Below are 16,863 nucleotides of genomic sequence, written 5' to 3'. Positions count from 1 at the left end.
TTCCAACATTTTATCACCCACAAAATTAAGTCTCCTTATCATTATTCTATTGGCCAATTTAAGAGATAAGTAATAATGGAACATATAAAAAGGAGAGCTATTCAATATGGCCACATAGGGAATTGGAGGAAGAAAAGGGGTCCAGTTACCACCAAGTCCACCTTCAGGAGTACTGACAAGAAGTTTAAGTTTAAATAGAGAGCTAGAAATAGTGGTAAATTGAATACTCCGCCTGGTTACGGTGCGGTATTGCTGACCTAGCGTTGTTTCAGCTCACTCAAGTCTATCTCTCGAAGTGATCTGAGACGTCAGAGCTGCAATTCCTGAGAGGCAAGCTCCTTCTCTGGACGGCGCTAGGCCTTCGGTATTGTTTTCATTTCTCCAGGATGAATTATCTATTTTCTTAAATTATTTGGAGTATAATGTTCCAACAGTCTGATGGACTAAGGGAGGGGCACAAGTGTCTCCTCCCCTATCACAGCGTAATTATGTTAGTGGTCTGGAGGAGAGGTGGTGCCTTTCCAAGTTCTCTTTCAATGTTATTAATTTCATTTGAGCTGTTGGGGCTAGTGAGGGGAACAGGCAGTCTAGGGTCAGATAAATAATCACTTTCAACGCTTTTAATAGATAGCCAGATAGTGCAGGCTTGCACGGTAACTCTCAATGACTTGTCTGACCATCTAGGCACGAGGGAGAGATGGCTAATGGAATGGGATTGAGATCCACACCCTCATGAGATAGCTCCTTTTCTCAGCTCTCAGCGCGTTTTATCGCAATCTCTGCTCAGATTCAGTATGCCTGGCTGAGGCATAGACACAGACAGGCCAAAACAAAGTCATGCTTGCTTCAGATCACTCCTAGTAGTCTGGAGCAGGAGCTGACAGGTTTGGTCGTGGTCAAGCAGCACATTTGAATCCAGAGGGCTATTTTGAGATGGTCGGTCAAGAGACTGGAGTGAAAGGTTCATACCAGAAAAGACCTGAGTCAGGGGGCAAAGATGCAAGGTCAGTGGATCAGGGCGGAGCCTGGGAACGGCTGGCGCGAGGGTGGGGCGGGCCCGGAGGCGGGGCCTAGCCCAGTGAGACTCGCGCCTGCGCAAGGACTGTCCGGGAGGCGGGGCGACGCACGCGTAGTGCGCGGGCCCTGGAGGGCGGAGTCCAGGAGGTGCCGGCCAAGGGAGGGGGCGCGGCGACCGTGAAGTCCGGCGCTCCCGCAGGCCGTGGAGGCGATGCTGGCTGCTGCGGAGCAGGCAGCTGGGCGGACGGGGATGTGACGGGACTGTCCTTCGCCTCTCTCCTACCCTCGGGCGGGCAGGTCGCTGGGCGACCCGCAGCCGGGCCGCGGCCGAGGAGGCAGCGCGACCTCCGCACGGTGAGAGTCGGGGGTCAGGGCCGGGGTCTCGGGACGCCGGAGGCTACCTGGCTCCGGGGCGCAGCGCGGGCGGAACGAGGGCCCGGTGTCCTTGGCCGTCAGTGCTCTGGGACGACCCTCGGAGCCCCCGCCCCCTCTCTCGAGCCGCCTGCGGTGCTGCGGGCAGGCCGGATGCCCCTGCTCGGTGGTGCTGTGACGGGAAGGGACCGCGGGACACCCGGGCTGCAGCCTTCCTGCACCGGGAAATCAGGGCGAGGCTTAGATGCCCTGGGATTTCAAAGCCTAGATGCTCGCGTTGGTAAGGGGAAGTACCTGAGAGCCCTGAATGAGTGGGATTTTTTTTTTTTTTTTTTGAAATCACTGAGTCAAAACAAAGACACGCCCTAAAACACATGAGAACTTTGGATTACACCGTTTCTGTAGGTTCAGATGCTTTTCCCCCCTCCTCTCCCTCTTTTGGACATCTATTTTTATACAGTTTAAAAATGTACCTACTTTCTTGACAAAGTAAAGGGAGGGGGTAATCCATTTGGGGTGGTCGTTGGTGATAAAGCCTGATTTTGAATTTCAATAATTGCAAATTCATCTTTGCTGGCTACCTAGCCAATTAGGTTTGCTGATCATAAAGTAGGCCTTAGCAATGGCAATTACTAGTGCACAGATTCTTCGCTGTCCAAGATTGGAGTGTCCTATTTCGCTTAAGGAGAAACCAGGTGTGGTGGCTCACGCCTTTATCCTGGCATCCAGGAAGCAGAGGCAGGTGGATTTCTGTGAGCTCCAGGCTAGCCTAGCCCATAGAGCAAGCTCCAGAATAGCAAACACTACTTAGACCTTGTCTCAAAAAAAAACCCAGAGGGTTGGGGAGGGCGGTTATGAATGAGAATGAGCATTTCCTTTTTTTCCCAGAGTAGCTGTTTGATAAAGCATTTTGTTTTTTATCAAGAACATTAAGTATTAATGGAATATATGTATTTAGACAGTTGATCAACGTATCATCATTTAGATTTAAAAAACTTTAAACAAATTGAATGAGGAGGATAAGTATAAAGTAGGTGTTATAATGTATAATCTATAATTGGTAAGGATGTAAACATTAATAAGTGGTTTGCATGGATGAAGTCAGTCTTCTTTCCAGACTTTATTAATGTTTGTCTCTCTTAATTTGTTAGAGCGCATCGCCCTTCTCTTATATGGTGGTTTTCTTCCTTGTTCTCAACAACACTGGCCTCAATCTCTAGGTTAAAAACACTTAGAACCCTTAACCTGTAATTTGCCCTGTTTAATATGCCATAACAAGAAATCTAGGAGCTGTCCTGGGACCAGGAACTTTTTTTTATTCTACCTTCCCTCAGGTAGATTTTTTTTTTTTTTTTGCTGGTTGCCAGATTGCTTTTACTATGTGGGGGAAGAAGAGACTTTTAATTCATAGTTCCAATTCCATTCCTTCAGTCTTTCCCAGTTTCTGGTGTCTGTCTGCATTCTCAGTTCATCTACTGTTACACAGGTCCTCTCTCTGGGACTGTTTGCAATTTACCGAAGATGGCATCTTCCTTTGTTTCCTGGCTCCAGAATTGTCTTCCTAGTAAACATCTTGCATTCCCACTAGAGTATAGAGCTTGAGTCTTGTCTGGGCATCTCATCTCTTGTTTTCACTGATCCAGTAGCACCATGCCAGGCTGCACTGAGCACTTCATCAATTGGGAGTTAATGATTTGCTTATATATTGTCTCCCTCAGGCTTTCGAGTTTCTTTTTAAGTTTGCTGCTACAGCACATACTGCTCAAATCTGTTTACTCAGTGCATTCTGAGGAGAGGGTCCAGGCTCGAATGCAGATTTAGGGTGAGCTAAATATGTTTGGACTGTCTTTCAGTACCAGAAAGTTGAGGGGAAAAAAAAATCAGTATTTAAAAAAAATGATTTTTAGAAAAATTTTACGTATTTGGTGTTTTGCCCGCTTTTCTGTCTGCGTGTGGGTGCCAGAGCTCCGGGAACTGGAGTTACAGACGGTTGGAAGATGACATATGGCTGCTGGGAATTGAACTGGGGTACTTTGAGAGAGCAGCCAATGCTATTAACTGCGGAGCCATCTCTCCAGCCCCAACATTACTGCTTGTATTTGCTTAAGGATGAAGTAAAAATGGGTACTGGTTAGGAATGACATCCTAGTTATGACGGGGAAAAAGTCAGTCTACTTGAAGATGGAGGAATGAAGACCATGGCAAGTAAGGGTCGGTCTAGAACTTTTATTTTGAGGTGCAGGGGTTATGGCTAGAAAGGGACAGATCTGGGAACATAGATGTCCTTTGGCCATCCTTCTCGTTCACTCTTACTCCCCTCTATCCTACTTCTAATTACATTTTTTAACCCAGGCTAGCCCAGAACTCACTGGGTTGTTCAGCCTAGGCTGAGCTAGATCTCTGCAGCCCCTCCTCATCCCCCAGGCTTCACAGTGTTAGGTTTACAGAAATGAGGCATCAGTGCCTGGCTTCTAATTTCTAATAAAGGGTTTACCTTCTTGGTGCGGTATGAGAGAAATAGATATTTATTATAAAAGGGCTGTATTGGATGTTAGGTTGGAAAGACTTAGCAGATTATTTGGTTCAGTGATGAAATAGCTTTGAACAGCTAAAGCATGGAAAAGCAAGCAGCTTGCCTCTGTCTCCACTAACCTCTGTGTCACAGCTTCTGACCTCATGTTTGCGTGCTCCTCTGTTCTGGACCGCAGTCCTTGTGCTTTCCTCCTCCCTAGCTGCCACTCCTAGGGACAGACCGAAGGCCCTTGAGTGGCTGGGAAACATGATGCCTCGTTTGGGAAAATGGGAGGAACCTTTACCACTCCGCTGGCCTGGAGCTTGCTTACACTTTGGTGTTGGGAGCCTCTGGTTACCATATGGAGACCCTTCACCGTTCCTTCTGTAAAGTGAGATTTTGGTATAACTGGGTTACAGATGGTCACTAGCATGTCTAGAATTGCACGTATGTGCCTGTTGTGAGAAGAGCTGCTCTGATTACTCCTGTGATAGTGTTTTAGGGACAAAAGTTATAACTGTAGATTTATGTATCTAGCACATCAGTTTTCAACTATGGGCTTAGCACAGTAGGCCCCACTAGTTCCAAAAGACATTTAGTTATACAAGAAATAAAACCAAAATAAACTATTCCTTGTTCCTTGTCAATTTAAAGTAATTTTATACCACCGATTGGTGCGTAAATGTAACCTTTAATCTGGGTTTTAATATTTGATGGGTTTTCTTTTTGCTAGTTTTTATACCATTGGGTTACTTATACTGTCTTACAGAAAATAGCAGTTATTTCTAGGTGGACACGGGAGTTGGTTATTGCTTTTGAGTAGTGCAGTTAGTATATTTAGGGGTCTCGGATGGCCTTACTAAAATGCCACTCCCTGTCCTGTCGGGATTCTGCAGTTCGCATATGACCACGTAGTCATCTTTTTTCCCCCTGAAGGCTAACAGCCGTTGGGAGGAATGACAGCATCGGAGGGTAAAAGGTTTATCAGTTTCAAAAGCTCTTGCTGGATTTACTGTAGGAAGAGCTGCTCTTCTTCCAGCAGAAGTTTGGTCCTACTTTTACTGCCTTTTGTTCTGAGTGCTTTCTGTCTCACAGAAAAGGCACTTGCAGGGTTTATTGCAGTTTTATTCTCTCCTCCCTGTGAATGGGTTGTCGTTTACCCAAAGCTCCTGAAATATTTTTACTAATTTTATTAGCATTAGCACTCCAGATATTATCTTTGTTACTTTTTATATTTATGGATTGAGACAGAGTTTCCTGAAACCTTGTCTGACTGAATCCTGTTCCTTCCTACTGGACCTTCTATGAATCAGAGGCCTGACTTACTTTTTAGTACCCAACACTTGGTAGCTTTTTAAAATTTTACTAGAATACTTGACTTTTAAATTCTTGGTAATTTTGTCTTTTAATTGTGAGGTCTGAGTATGATGGTACCCCACCGTTGGAGCATCCACCCTCTTTAGCTTCTAGAGCCATCCTCCAGCAGGGATTGTAGGCGTGAGCCACGTTTCTGGTTGATGCTTACTTTTGAAAGATAAATCCTATTACTTTGAATTTCTAGCAGGGTGGTTCTCAGGCTTTTCAGACTTAGGACCCCCATTGCACTTTTAAATATTCTTGAATACCTTGACAGGCTTTTGCTGATATGATTTATAATTTTTGATATTTATCAAGGTATACATTTACTTTTGAATGCTTAAAGTAACACTAAATTGATAATGCATTCAAATTGTGGTACATTTTAGACAAACCAAAGAGTTCCTGAACGTAGTGTATTTGTTCAAGTTGTTGTTTGTTCAGGGTTGACCAGAAGGTCATTTCTGATTTAACTTGAATTGTTAACCTTTTAAAAAGCTGTGAAACAAAGCCTTGTTATCTGCCCTCTTTTTGGGAAGTGATGTATTCTAGACAGATAAGATAGCCAAGAACAATAGTTATCAGATATGCTACATTGATATTTGACATGCCTTTGTTTCTAATTGCTACCACCTAGAAAGTAGGCTTTTTGTAGTCATTTTATGGATGAGATGTAAAGGGATCTGCTGAAGTAGGTGTCTGTAGCAAGCCGTGGTATAGGTAGTCTGCCTTCACTTTAAAGGCACTATTCCAAATGCGTATTATCTTATTGCTGTGCTAAAGATCGGACGACTTCTATGCATTTGAAAGATATGTATTTAGAACCAAGCCAACAGTTTGTGATAGTTGAGAGTTTTCTTCTGCTTACCTTTTTGTGTAGTTTAGTAGCTTAGTTTGAGTATGGTTGGAGGGTCATCTTTGAAGATTGTTGGTTTTAAGAATACTGTATGGTATCTCTTGGGGAGATGGCTGATGTAACAATGTAGAAATATATTAAACTGTGTTTCTCATAGGAGGTAATAGAAATAGATCATATGAAATTAAGTTTGGACTCTGAGTTGGAAATGGGGATTGAACATAGCTCTTGAAAGATAAAAGACTGACTAACCCTGAGTAAGGGATGAGAATGTGGACTGGCAATTTGGAAAGAACTGAGATTGAAGAATATATATATATATATATATATATATATATATATATATATATATTCTTATTTTTCTATTGCTCTGTGATAATATTGTACCTAATTTTGTGGCACATCTAATCCCTATCTATTTGTGTGCTTGTCAATGATAGGGCTGAGTACGAAGTATGAATGAGTACTGGATAACGTGACACTGTAAGAAGGCAAGGGACTTCTGGGAAATAAGAAATCACCTAGTTCAAAGGAGTGACCAAGAAGGAAACCCTGGGATATGATAGCTATAGATTTGAGGGATCTCTTAAGTGAGAGAGCCCGAGGACGTACGTACGATCACACTCTGCACTTGGAACACCACTCCAGGTTCTAGTTAGTTCTGGCTGATATGTCCTCAGGTGACAGTTTCTGTTGTGCTGACAACCCTCCCACCCCCATATTTTCTCAACATTCTGTAGCTTCCTGTCTCTTTTGGTTTGTAACTTCTGATGGCTAGGTTGCCGACGCTAGGGTGTCACGCAGCCTGCTAAGAAACCAGCCAGTCAGAATGTTCCTTTCTTTATGAGTAAATTGCTGGTCAGAAAATATTATCTGTAGTTTTTGAGTTTAGGGCTTGTCTAGTGAGTTAGTTGATTTAATGTCTCAGAGTGAACCTTTGGTTTTAGAGATTTCCGATTGCTTAAGTGGAGGCCTTGAGCTATGAAGAGATAGAGGATTCTTAAAGGGTGCCTCCATGAGAACTTCTTTTCTTTCTATTTTTTTTTTCTTTTTTGGATTGTGTAGCTTAGTTTGAATATGAGTGGACCATTTTTGGGGATTCTTGGCTTTAAAATGGGACTGATTATTACACATAATCAAGAATCTTTGTATGAGCATATAGAATATGTCCTGGATTGTTTTAACTTTACTCAGTCAGTTCCAACTTTTTTTTTTTTTTTGAGTTGAGGTTTTACTATGTAGCCCTGGTGATGCAGAAGCTTGGTGGTCCATAGTTTCTGTTTTCATGTTGGGTATTGAAAAGGCCAGGGGACATCTCCTGTGCTACCAGATGTTTGCCATTTCTCAGTGTTTTCCACCGTTTCAAATGCGGAAGGAACAGTCTCTAATCCCATGGTTTTGGGGTTGCCTGCCTCCCCGCCTCGCCACCTCCCCGCCTCTCCACCTCCCCACAGTAAGATTCGATCTCTGATGAGTGAGCTGGTAGTATACTCGAGGGACAGCAAAGAGGCAGGCATCAAAAGGGTTTTTGACTAGTTCTTGTCATCATATTAATGATATTTGGTTGCAGCCTGAGTGCTTTGTGGAAATTTGAGAGCTTTCTCAGACCATTATGTCTTGGCAGCCAGTGTTAGGGCTGAGAGTTACATTTTTCTCAGAAGACCACAGCTGAGAAAGGCAGGAACTATTCATAACAGCTCTTAAGTGTGTAGAATGGGGCTGGTGTTATTTTAGACAGAGTCGTTGGTAGGGCTGCTTGCAGGAAACGAGCAGGTGGTATTTCTTTTCAAGGGATGGAGGGGCAGAAAGGCCATTTTTTCTTTGCCCTCCCCAATTTCTGCTTCATCATAGTCTGGACTTGTCAACCCTTATTTTTGGCATTAGCTAGAGTTAGGTGCTTGACTGTGTGGCCTTTGCAGTCTGTGCTCTTTGGGATTTGAGGCTTCTGCACTGCTGATTTCTTCAGTCTTTGCTTTAAGAACAGACCAAGTCTGAATGGACTCAGGATCAATGCATTTAAGGTGGGCGAGCACTTGCTCGGCACAGGGCAGTGAACTAACCAATTTATATGCCTTTTTGGAGCTTACATACAAAGAGAAAATAAAAAAGGAACAAGTATGTAGCATGTCAGCTCTAATAGTCTGTGGAAGAAGCAGAATGAGGTGGGAAGAACATGGCTGGGGAGCTGCTTATACAAGATGGTTAGGCAAGCCAAAGTGTGGTCTCTGCAGACTCCAGAAAAGAGAACGCTTTTTATAATGTACAGTTTTTAGTGTGTTGTATGGCATGTGCTTATTTGCACATGTTTATGTGCGTATTTGTGTGTGGAGGCTGGGTGTTGAGTATCTTTCTTTGTTGAGTTCCACCTTGTTTTTGAGCCTGAAACTCATCAGTTCAGCACGACGAGTTGGCCATTGGGCTCCAGGGATCCTGCTTCACCTGCCCAGCACTCACATCACAGATACATCTTCCTATGCCTGACTTTTCATGTGGGCGATGTGGGTCCGAATTCAGGTCCTCCTGCTTCAACAGTAAGGGCATTGTTGAGCAAGCCACCTCCCCATCCCTTAGTGGAGAGATGCATTTGCTAACCATGGTGTAGGGTCCCTGGGCTGGGTATGCTTGCTCTCCTTCAGAGTGAGGGCTGTGTCAGTGAGGCATTGGCGGGAGTGATCGGAAGAAAATGGTGTCTGCTAGGTAGGTTGGGTGGAGGGAGTCAGACCATCTCTGGTTGTTTAGACTCTAAAAGTGCAAAGACAATTTAGAATTTCAATTTTGTTTGCTTGTTTATTTTGCTGGAGATTCAATTTAGGCCCTCCCAGTTGCAAATCGAGGTCTCCACCTCTGAGTGACATCCTTGACTTCAATTTTTTTAAATGATTCTTTTTGCTGCCAAGTAGAGAATGTCAGCATTAGGGAAGAGTGAGATCGTTTAGCTAGCTGCAATAGTAAAGCTGGTCAGTGATGGCACTGATTTTAGACAGGAGTTGGGAGAAATATTAAAAATTCTGTGTACATTTTGATTACAGAGATAGATTTAATGATAGATTAGATCTGGCCTGCAAAACTCAGAGTTGACACTCATAAGTAAGACTGCATAAGAAGCAGGTCTTGAGGGGAAAATAATTAATGACTTAATTTTGGATATGCTAAGTTAGCTGTGAAGACATTGTAGGTATATGGGTGTTCTTGAGTCTGCAATTCATGGTAGAGGTCTGGGTTAAAGATACAAATTTCCAGTGATTGGCAGATAGCATTTAATGCTCAGAGAACTGAGTAATAGAGTTTGGAAGAGAGTGTGGCTGGAGAAGTCCAGAGATGTTCCTTGAGATCTTAGAATGCTGAGAAATACAGACACACCCACCCCTCCCCCCCCCACATACCACACAGGCAGACAGTTAGTGGTTCTAGGACAGCTAGGGAAAACCTACCTCAAAACCAAGAGAAAGATTAAAAAAAAAAATGGTGTCCATGAATTTAAATGTTTTTTAAGGGTGGAGAGAGTGATCAATTATGTTAGGTTGAGGCCTAAGTGTTGATTATTAGGTTTAACTGTTTGGTTTCTGGGGAAGTGGTGGAGGTAAACTTCGATTTGGATTACATGGAGAGAGTTGGCAGAAGGGAATCAGACAGTGGGGTAGGTAGTATTTTCAAGGAGTTTGTTAATTAGTCAACTTGAAAGGTAGCAGTGGAGGCATGTGAAATCAAGCAGTTGGTATTTTAAAATACTGGTATTTTATAATGTATTTGCATATACACTTAAATTTTATGCAGTTAATGGAGTGATCCAAAAAAGGGAAAAAATGCAAGGGCCACTTCTTTGAGGCACATATGAATTAATTTAAGTTCTCTATCTCTGTCATTATTACTCTTGATCCTAGCCAAAGGGCTGAGACATGAACCAGCGTTCATTTTCTCATTGCTGTGATAGACTACCTGACAGAACATGGCTCAGGGCTTGAAAAAGTACAGTTAATTATGGTGGGAAAGACACCCCAACCGAGTGTGAGGTTGCTGGGGTCATTATGTCATTATATCATTCAGGAAATAGACTCAGGCTAGAAGATAAGCTGGGCCCACTTGAGAAGCTCTCATGGTCCACTTTAGATACCATCTCCAAAAGGTCCCAGTCTTTCAGGATAGTACTATAGAAGGATCAAGTGATCAAATACATGCCCTGTGAGGGACTTTTTGCATCTAAACTATAGCATATGCCCATGTGTGTTTCCTCCTTTTCTTTCTTCCCTTTCTTCAGATAAAGACAATGACTAGCTGAGAGATGGGTATAATAACGCAGCCCTTTCATTATTTTCTAGTGGAGGGTTGGTGAATTATCATCAGTTCAAAATTGTTCACAGTTTAGTGACTTCTTAGGGAATCAGCACCATAGCCTCATACTTACTAACATTAGTTTTAGCAGTTTTGTTCAGTGCTGGTTCTAGTGTACATCCTACAGATTTGTAATCTTATCCGATGTGTACTTTTACTCTCAGGTATCTCTTTTAGAAAAGGAATGGAGTTAAAAAATGAAACCAATAAAATGTACTTGATGTATATGATCCACATTTCAGAGGAATATGTAGTGCCTCCCTTTCTGAGTGTACCGGACACATCACCAACAGTAGCTATGTTATACCCGTACATGTACCTGACGATAATCTCTGTAGCCAAGGTGAGCTCACACCTAGTCTGACACACCGTGGCCTCCGTCTGTGGCCTGCGTCTGCGGCCTGCGTCTGTGGTGGTTCTTTGTCGGGCAGTGGGCAGCTTTGCCGTTGCTTCCTCGTCTTCTTCCTTGGCCATCTCCATCCATGCTATTGACTTTATGGTTTCTGACTCTGAGCAGGTCCTGGTTATTGTCATCTTGGCTCTTTGACCTCGGAAGTTACATTTCGTTCTTTTAGGTCTTTTATTCATTTTGTGCCCACACACCATTTCCTTGAAAATTCTGTTTACCTGATGCTTTTCATTTTAGTATTATAAGGTAAATACAGAAAATCCCGTGTGAGCTCCTTTGCTTCTTGTCTGTTGTGGCTCTAGGAAACTGAGACATTGGAAATATACATTCTTTTACAATGCTGGGTCCACATTTCCTACGCTATCCTTCAGCATCTTAGTACCTCGTTAAATTGGTTCATCTTTCTTTGTTGTTGTTTGAGACAGGCTCTCACAGTGCAGTTGATGTTAACTTTATTACACTGTTTGGAGTACAGGTGTGCTTCTAGGAAAGTTTGCTTTCCTGACTGGTCCCTGTTAGTTTATGGTTCTAGGTCACAGATACTCTGGATTTTTGTTCATTGGATGACTAAGTAAAATATCAATATTGATCCAGTTTTGATTAGTACATTTAAACAATTTAAATAACATTGTGTGTGTGTGTGTGTGTATGAGATGAGTGTAGGCATGAGAGGACAATGTCTGAAAATTGATTCTCCCCTTCTGCTCTGGGTTCTAGGGATGGAATTCAGGTGGTCAGATTTGTACAGAAAGTACTTCTACATATTCATCCATCTCTGGCTCAAATAACATTCTTAAAGACAGAGCCATAAGAAAAAACCTTAGAGAACTAATTGTGTATTTAAATATTCTTATAGCCAACAGTAAGATTTTCTGACAATTTTACTATACATGGCAGATCTGTTTGTGTTTTAGATATTTCCTCTGCTGTTCTCATTATCTTCTCCTGTATATTTCTCCTGTATATTCCTAATCTGACAATCAGCCTATCTTAAAACCCATTAAAAAAAAAATCAAAACTCAAACCAAACAACTCATTCCTTAAACGTGGTCTACCCACTAACAGCATTGTTAGTTCTTGTCACCATCTCATAGGTCACTTGGTTCTCTGTGGTTCGACAGTTAGAATTACTGTGCAACATTAGAATTCACCAGACGTTTTCTGGCAACTTGCTGTGGTCCTGACTTGTTAGTAGGACTAGGAGCAAGAGGCTAAGGAAGAGAAGGTCAAAGCCATAGGTGATTGTGATACCATGTATAGATACAGTAAATGCAGTAATGGTAGAGCATCTAGGGCACTACAGGAAGACAGGGAGCAGCCAGAGTCGGACAGTGCCTTCCTAGAGCAGCATCAGATCCTACCAGATAAAGCTTTAATCTTCTAAGAGTTCCCTTCTACTTTAGACACTTCAGATGGCCATGGCAAGCACTATCCCTCCCCCAGTCCCACCCCCTGCCCTTGTGGCTTGTGCTTATGACTGACGTATCCTATAAATCAGGCTTTACCTGACTTCCTCCTGGAGTTTAATTTGCTCGTGGATATTATAATGGCTATTACAAAAGGTGTAGGTGGATAGCCATAGGGCTAGGGTAGGCACATGGGAAGGAGCTCATGCTCTTTTTGAGCACACCTCTCTTTAGGTATCTCTCATGTCCAGCACTCCAGACACTTGCTGAGCACTGTCCTTTGTGTTTTTATGGAGGTGTCATAATGTGGGGACAGTTGATTACCTTGTTAGCCTTTAGTGATCAGCTTGACCTTCAGGCCCATTTCCCTTTGGAAGTTTAGGAATGAGCAGAAAGTCCACCTTTCTAATCATGCCCTTGTCCTGAGATTATATAAGGGCACAGACTCCCATTAGCATACAAAGGAAGCACTCATCACTGTGGAGATTCTAGGGGTTTTAATAGCTGTCTCCCAAGAACCCAGGGGAGAGACCAGATTTCTCATTATACTGTAATGTCGCAGGCATCTTGGGATGGTGAATATCTGTCACATATATTCTTTAAAGTTTGCTTTTTTTTTTTTGCCACCATTCACTTTTATGTCTTTATTACTATTTTTATATGATTTTAAGTCCTCTTTTAATAGTTTTGACCTTAACTATCTTGTCATCTAGTTTATCAAATACCTTATCTTCAAAGTATTTTTCTTGAGGGGAAAAGCTATATGCCTTCTTCCTAATGTAAACAGAATAAAGTCTTCAAACATCAAAACCTGGGAGTCAAAGCCTTACTCAGACTCCCCTGTGGTCTGCTTCATACATCTTCTAGCCCCAAAGCCTTTACATTCTCCTCCAAATGCCTGCCACCTTCTTTTTTCTGCCCTTCTTGTTGGAATCATTGTTTTTCCCTGACAACATCTTTGTTTCCTTAAACCCACTGTGAGCCTTTGAGTTCACTACACCCTCTCATCCCTTGCCCCTTCAGAGGCATCATCCATGTCCCCTTCAGAGGCATCACCTGTGTCTCCTTTCTCTTCTCTTCATTTGTTTTCATTGGCTTTGAGGTCTTTTCTCAGTTTTCTGTCTTGGGTAAGGTGACACAGTTACTTAGATACTCCTGGGTCTCTGTTCTCTTGTCTCTTGTTTGCCATTAGTTGTCAAGTCTTGATGGATTTGTTCCTTCTCCATTTTCTTGGACTGTCTGTCAGAATAGATTATCATAAAATGCCCCTGCAGAGTAAATCTGCTTAGTCTCTGATTTTCTATATAATTTGTGTTCAGGAAACACGTAGTGGTTATAAAAGAACACCATAAGGATAGTATTTTTGTGTTGACTTCCCTAGAATAGTTCTTGAACCATAGGCTAAGTCTTCTCCATCTACTAAAGGTTACCTTCCCAATATCTCCACTAGATGCATTGTTATATTTTTTTTCTTTTTCCCAATGTCTTAGTTAGAGTTTTACTGCTGTGAACAGATACCATGATTAAGGCAAGCCTTGAAAAAGACAACATTTAATTGGGGCTGGCTTACAGGTTCAGTGGTTCAGTCCATGATTGTTAAGGCAAGAGCATGGCAGCATCTGGGCAGGCATGATGCAGATGGAGCTGAGAGTTCCACATCTTCATCTGAAGGCAGCTAGTGGAAGACTGACTTCCAGGCAGCTAGGATGAGAGTCTTAAGCCCACGCCCCCAGTGACACACCTACTCCAACAAGGCCACACTCACTCCAATAATGCCATACCCACCCCAACAAGGCCACACCTCCTAATAGGGCCTCTCCCAGAGCCAAGCATATAGAAACCATCACACCACATTTTATTTCAGAGAATATTATTTGTTAAGATTATTAGGAAAAAACACAGGAATTGATTTCTGGTTGGGAGAATTGCTGGAAACAACCTTAATCTTACTATTCATTTATTTTTAACTCCATATGTTTATGTGTCTGAGTGAGTTTATATGTACCATGTATGCACAGGTAACCTTAGAGGCCAGAGGGTGTTAGACCCCTTGGAGCTGGAGTTGTGGGAGGATGTGAGCTGCCTGGTGTGGATTCTGGAATACTGAACTTGGGACAACTGTAGAAGCAGTAAGTACTCTTAATTACTAAGCCATCTCTGCAACCCCAGCAGATGATTTTTCTAGTGGAATGGAAAAGGTGTTAGAAGTTTGCAAGTAAGAACTTGGCTCTTAGTGCCCTAATGGCTCTCAGTGCCTCAACTGCAGAATGCTTGTGAGACAGTAGACAGAACATGAGCTTTAGTGTGGAGGATTTTAGGCTTATTCTTGAGTGGTGCTTTGAAGAGAAGCTATTTAGCTGTTAGTAGCCAGGAAAACCTTATATGATTGCTGCATGCTGAAAGCTACACAGGGGTGGTAACATCATTATTGTAGTCCCACATCACGTTTAAGGTGTTTCTGAAGTGATAGAAGAAGTCTTCTTGGAACCTGAGTGGAGGTATGGAAAAGCTCTAATTTCTGGAAACTTTCCTATGATTGCCAACAATAACTCTTAGATATAATTTGTCTGATTTGTAACATTTGCACAGTAAAGTGCTTTAAAAGGTAAGAGTTTCTTGGCATGGTGGCCACATTGTAATCCCAGCACATGGAGGCTGAGGGAGGAGGATTCAAGGCTGTGTGTTGGGAGAACCTGCCTCAGGAACAAAGGGTCAAAAGTTTTGAGTTCCTTGTATTTAGAATGACTTAGCACTCACTTCAGGAAAATGAATGCATAGTTTGAAGCAGTTTACAAAGGGATTTTTTTTAAAATTAGCTATTGCTGTTGCTTTCTGACCCTTACTCATTCTCTGATGAACTTAGGTGTTCACATGGCTGCCAGTAGATTCTTACTTGGATATTACCTTGGAAAATCTTTATGTAGTTTGTAGTGCATCGGTTTGAACTCACAGGTGGAATGTACTGGGATTCTGTCAGCCATCCCAGGGCCTTCTCACTGAAATGGAGAAGGCTTCAGAGAAATTTTCAAGGAGTACCACGGTTGAGCGTCACTTTTAGCCAAGTGAGTAGCACACTTTGGTAAAGAAACTTGAAAGGGCACAGTATGGTCAGAGTTCCTAAAGGCTTGGTAGGGAACAGTGGGAAAGAATAAAAAAGTTAAACTTTGGAGGGTTTTGGAGTGTGTGTGTGTGTGTGTGTGTGTGTGTGTGTGTGTGTGTGTGTGTGTATGTATGTGTGTGTGTGTGTGTGTGTGTGTGTGTGTGTGTGTGTGTGTGTGTGTGTGTGCTGTGCACATGCACATGTGTACGTGTGTTGTACTGGAGAATGAACCCAGGTGTCATACATTCTAGGCAAGTTACCTTGTTACTGAACTGTATCCCTATTCCATTTTATATTTTTGAGGCAGGATCTGGCTAAGAAGCTTCACTTGGCCTTGAACTCCCTACATAGTTGAATCTGGCCTTGACCTATGGTGCTCCTGTCTTAGTCTTCCAGTTGCTGGGAGATAGGCTGTGCCACCAGGCCCAGATTGCTTTTGCAATCTTAGCTGCCCTCACTAATCAGCTCTGTGTCCGGATAGACGATGCTTCCTCAAAGGTTAATTTACTTAAGTCTGAGTACTCAAATAATTAACATTGCAGAAGTGTGAGATGCGAAGACCTGACATACAAGTGCCTACCAATACCAGTTGCTCTGAGCTCTGTTTGGAGTCATTTTGGAGAAACACAGGGAGACTTTAAGACCAGCATATTATAATGTTAAATAGTAGTTCTGGGAAAACAGAAAGAGTGGATCAAAGAGAGCAAAAGAAAAACAAGGAATTAGGGCTGGCTTGTGCTGGAATACTGGTTAGTGATGGTAGGTTTGGATGGCTGAAAACAGAACCAGATAGAGGTGGAAGGAGAGACCCCACTTCTGAGCTCCACACTTCCTGCACTGTGGCATGAGCCTGCCCCTCCATAGCATGTGTACACACATACAGTAGGAGTGATAAATACATTTTTTAAAAAGATGGTAAGGTTCTATGTTAGGAAATGAGGTAGCAGTGTTGAAAGGACTGGATGTGTTTGAGAATTTTGACACTGTTCAAACATTGTATTCTTTAAACTTGAGATATCTGAAAGAGCTAGAAAAGTTGACAGCAGGAATGTGGACAGAGGACTCAGCATAACATTGTACAATGTATTGTTTTCTACATCTATAATTACATCATTTCTTCTTCCTCTTCCCTCTACCCCTCATCCAGCCCCCACCTCCAATTTAAGGCCTTGTCCTCTTCATTGTTGTTACATACATGTATAAACAAATCAACATACAAATACAGCCCGCTGTTCAATACAAGCAACTGTTCAGTATTCTCTTCTAGATAATTTGTTTCTAGGGTTGCCACTTGGTATTGGGCAAACAATCCTGGGTATTGTTCCTGGGGAAAGGAGTTCTTCTTCTCCTCCTCCTCTCCTCCTCCTCCTCGCAGCAGTTATTTATTTTTTTTTTTCCTTTTCTTTTTTTCGGAGCTGGGGAGCGAACCCAGGGCCTTGCGCTTGCTAGGCAAGCGCTCTACCACTGAGCTAAATCCCCAACCCTCGCAGCAGTTATTAATTGCCT

General features: G+C 42.6%; 1 protein-coding gene across 2 annotated transcripts in view; it reads left to right on the top strand.

The window, feature by feature from the left end:
* The first annotated feature begins 1,151 nt into the window (after positions 1-1,151).
* Ccser2 (coiled-coil serine rich protein 2) overlaps positions 1,152-16,863 on the top strand; it is a 107,727-nt gene continuing 92,015 nt past the window's right edge. The window contains exons 1-2 of one of the 2 annotated variants that reach the window (XM_032919240.1): positions 1,152-1,371; positions 14,276-14,386. The gene's annotated coding sequence lies outside the window, so the exon portion shown is untranslated. The remainder of the gene's footprint in view (positions 1,372-14,275; positions 14,387-16,863) is intronic. The other variant, XM_032919239.1, reaches the window with a different exon arrangement.

The sequence above is a fragment of the Rattus rattus genome, chromosome 13 (assembly GCF_011064425.1).
Source record: "Rattus rattus isolate New Zealand chromosome 13, Rrattus_CSIRO_v1, whole genome shotgun sequence".
NCBI lineage: Eukaryota > Metazoa > Chordata > Mammalia > Rodentia > Muridae > Rattus > Rattus rattus.
Note: the sequence above shows the minus strand (reverse complement) of the source record. Positions and strands in the feature narration are given on the sequence as shown.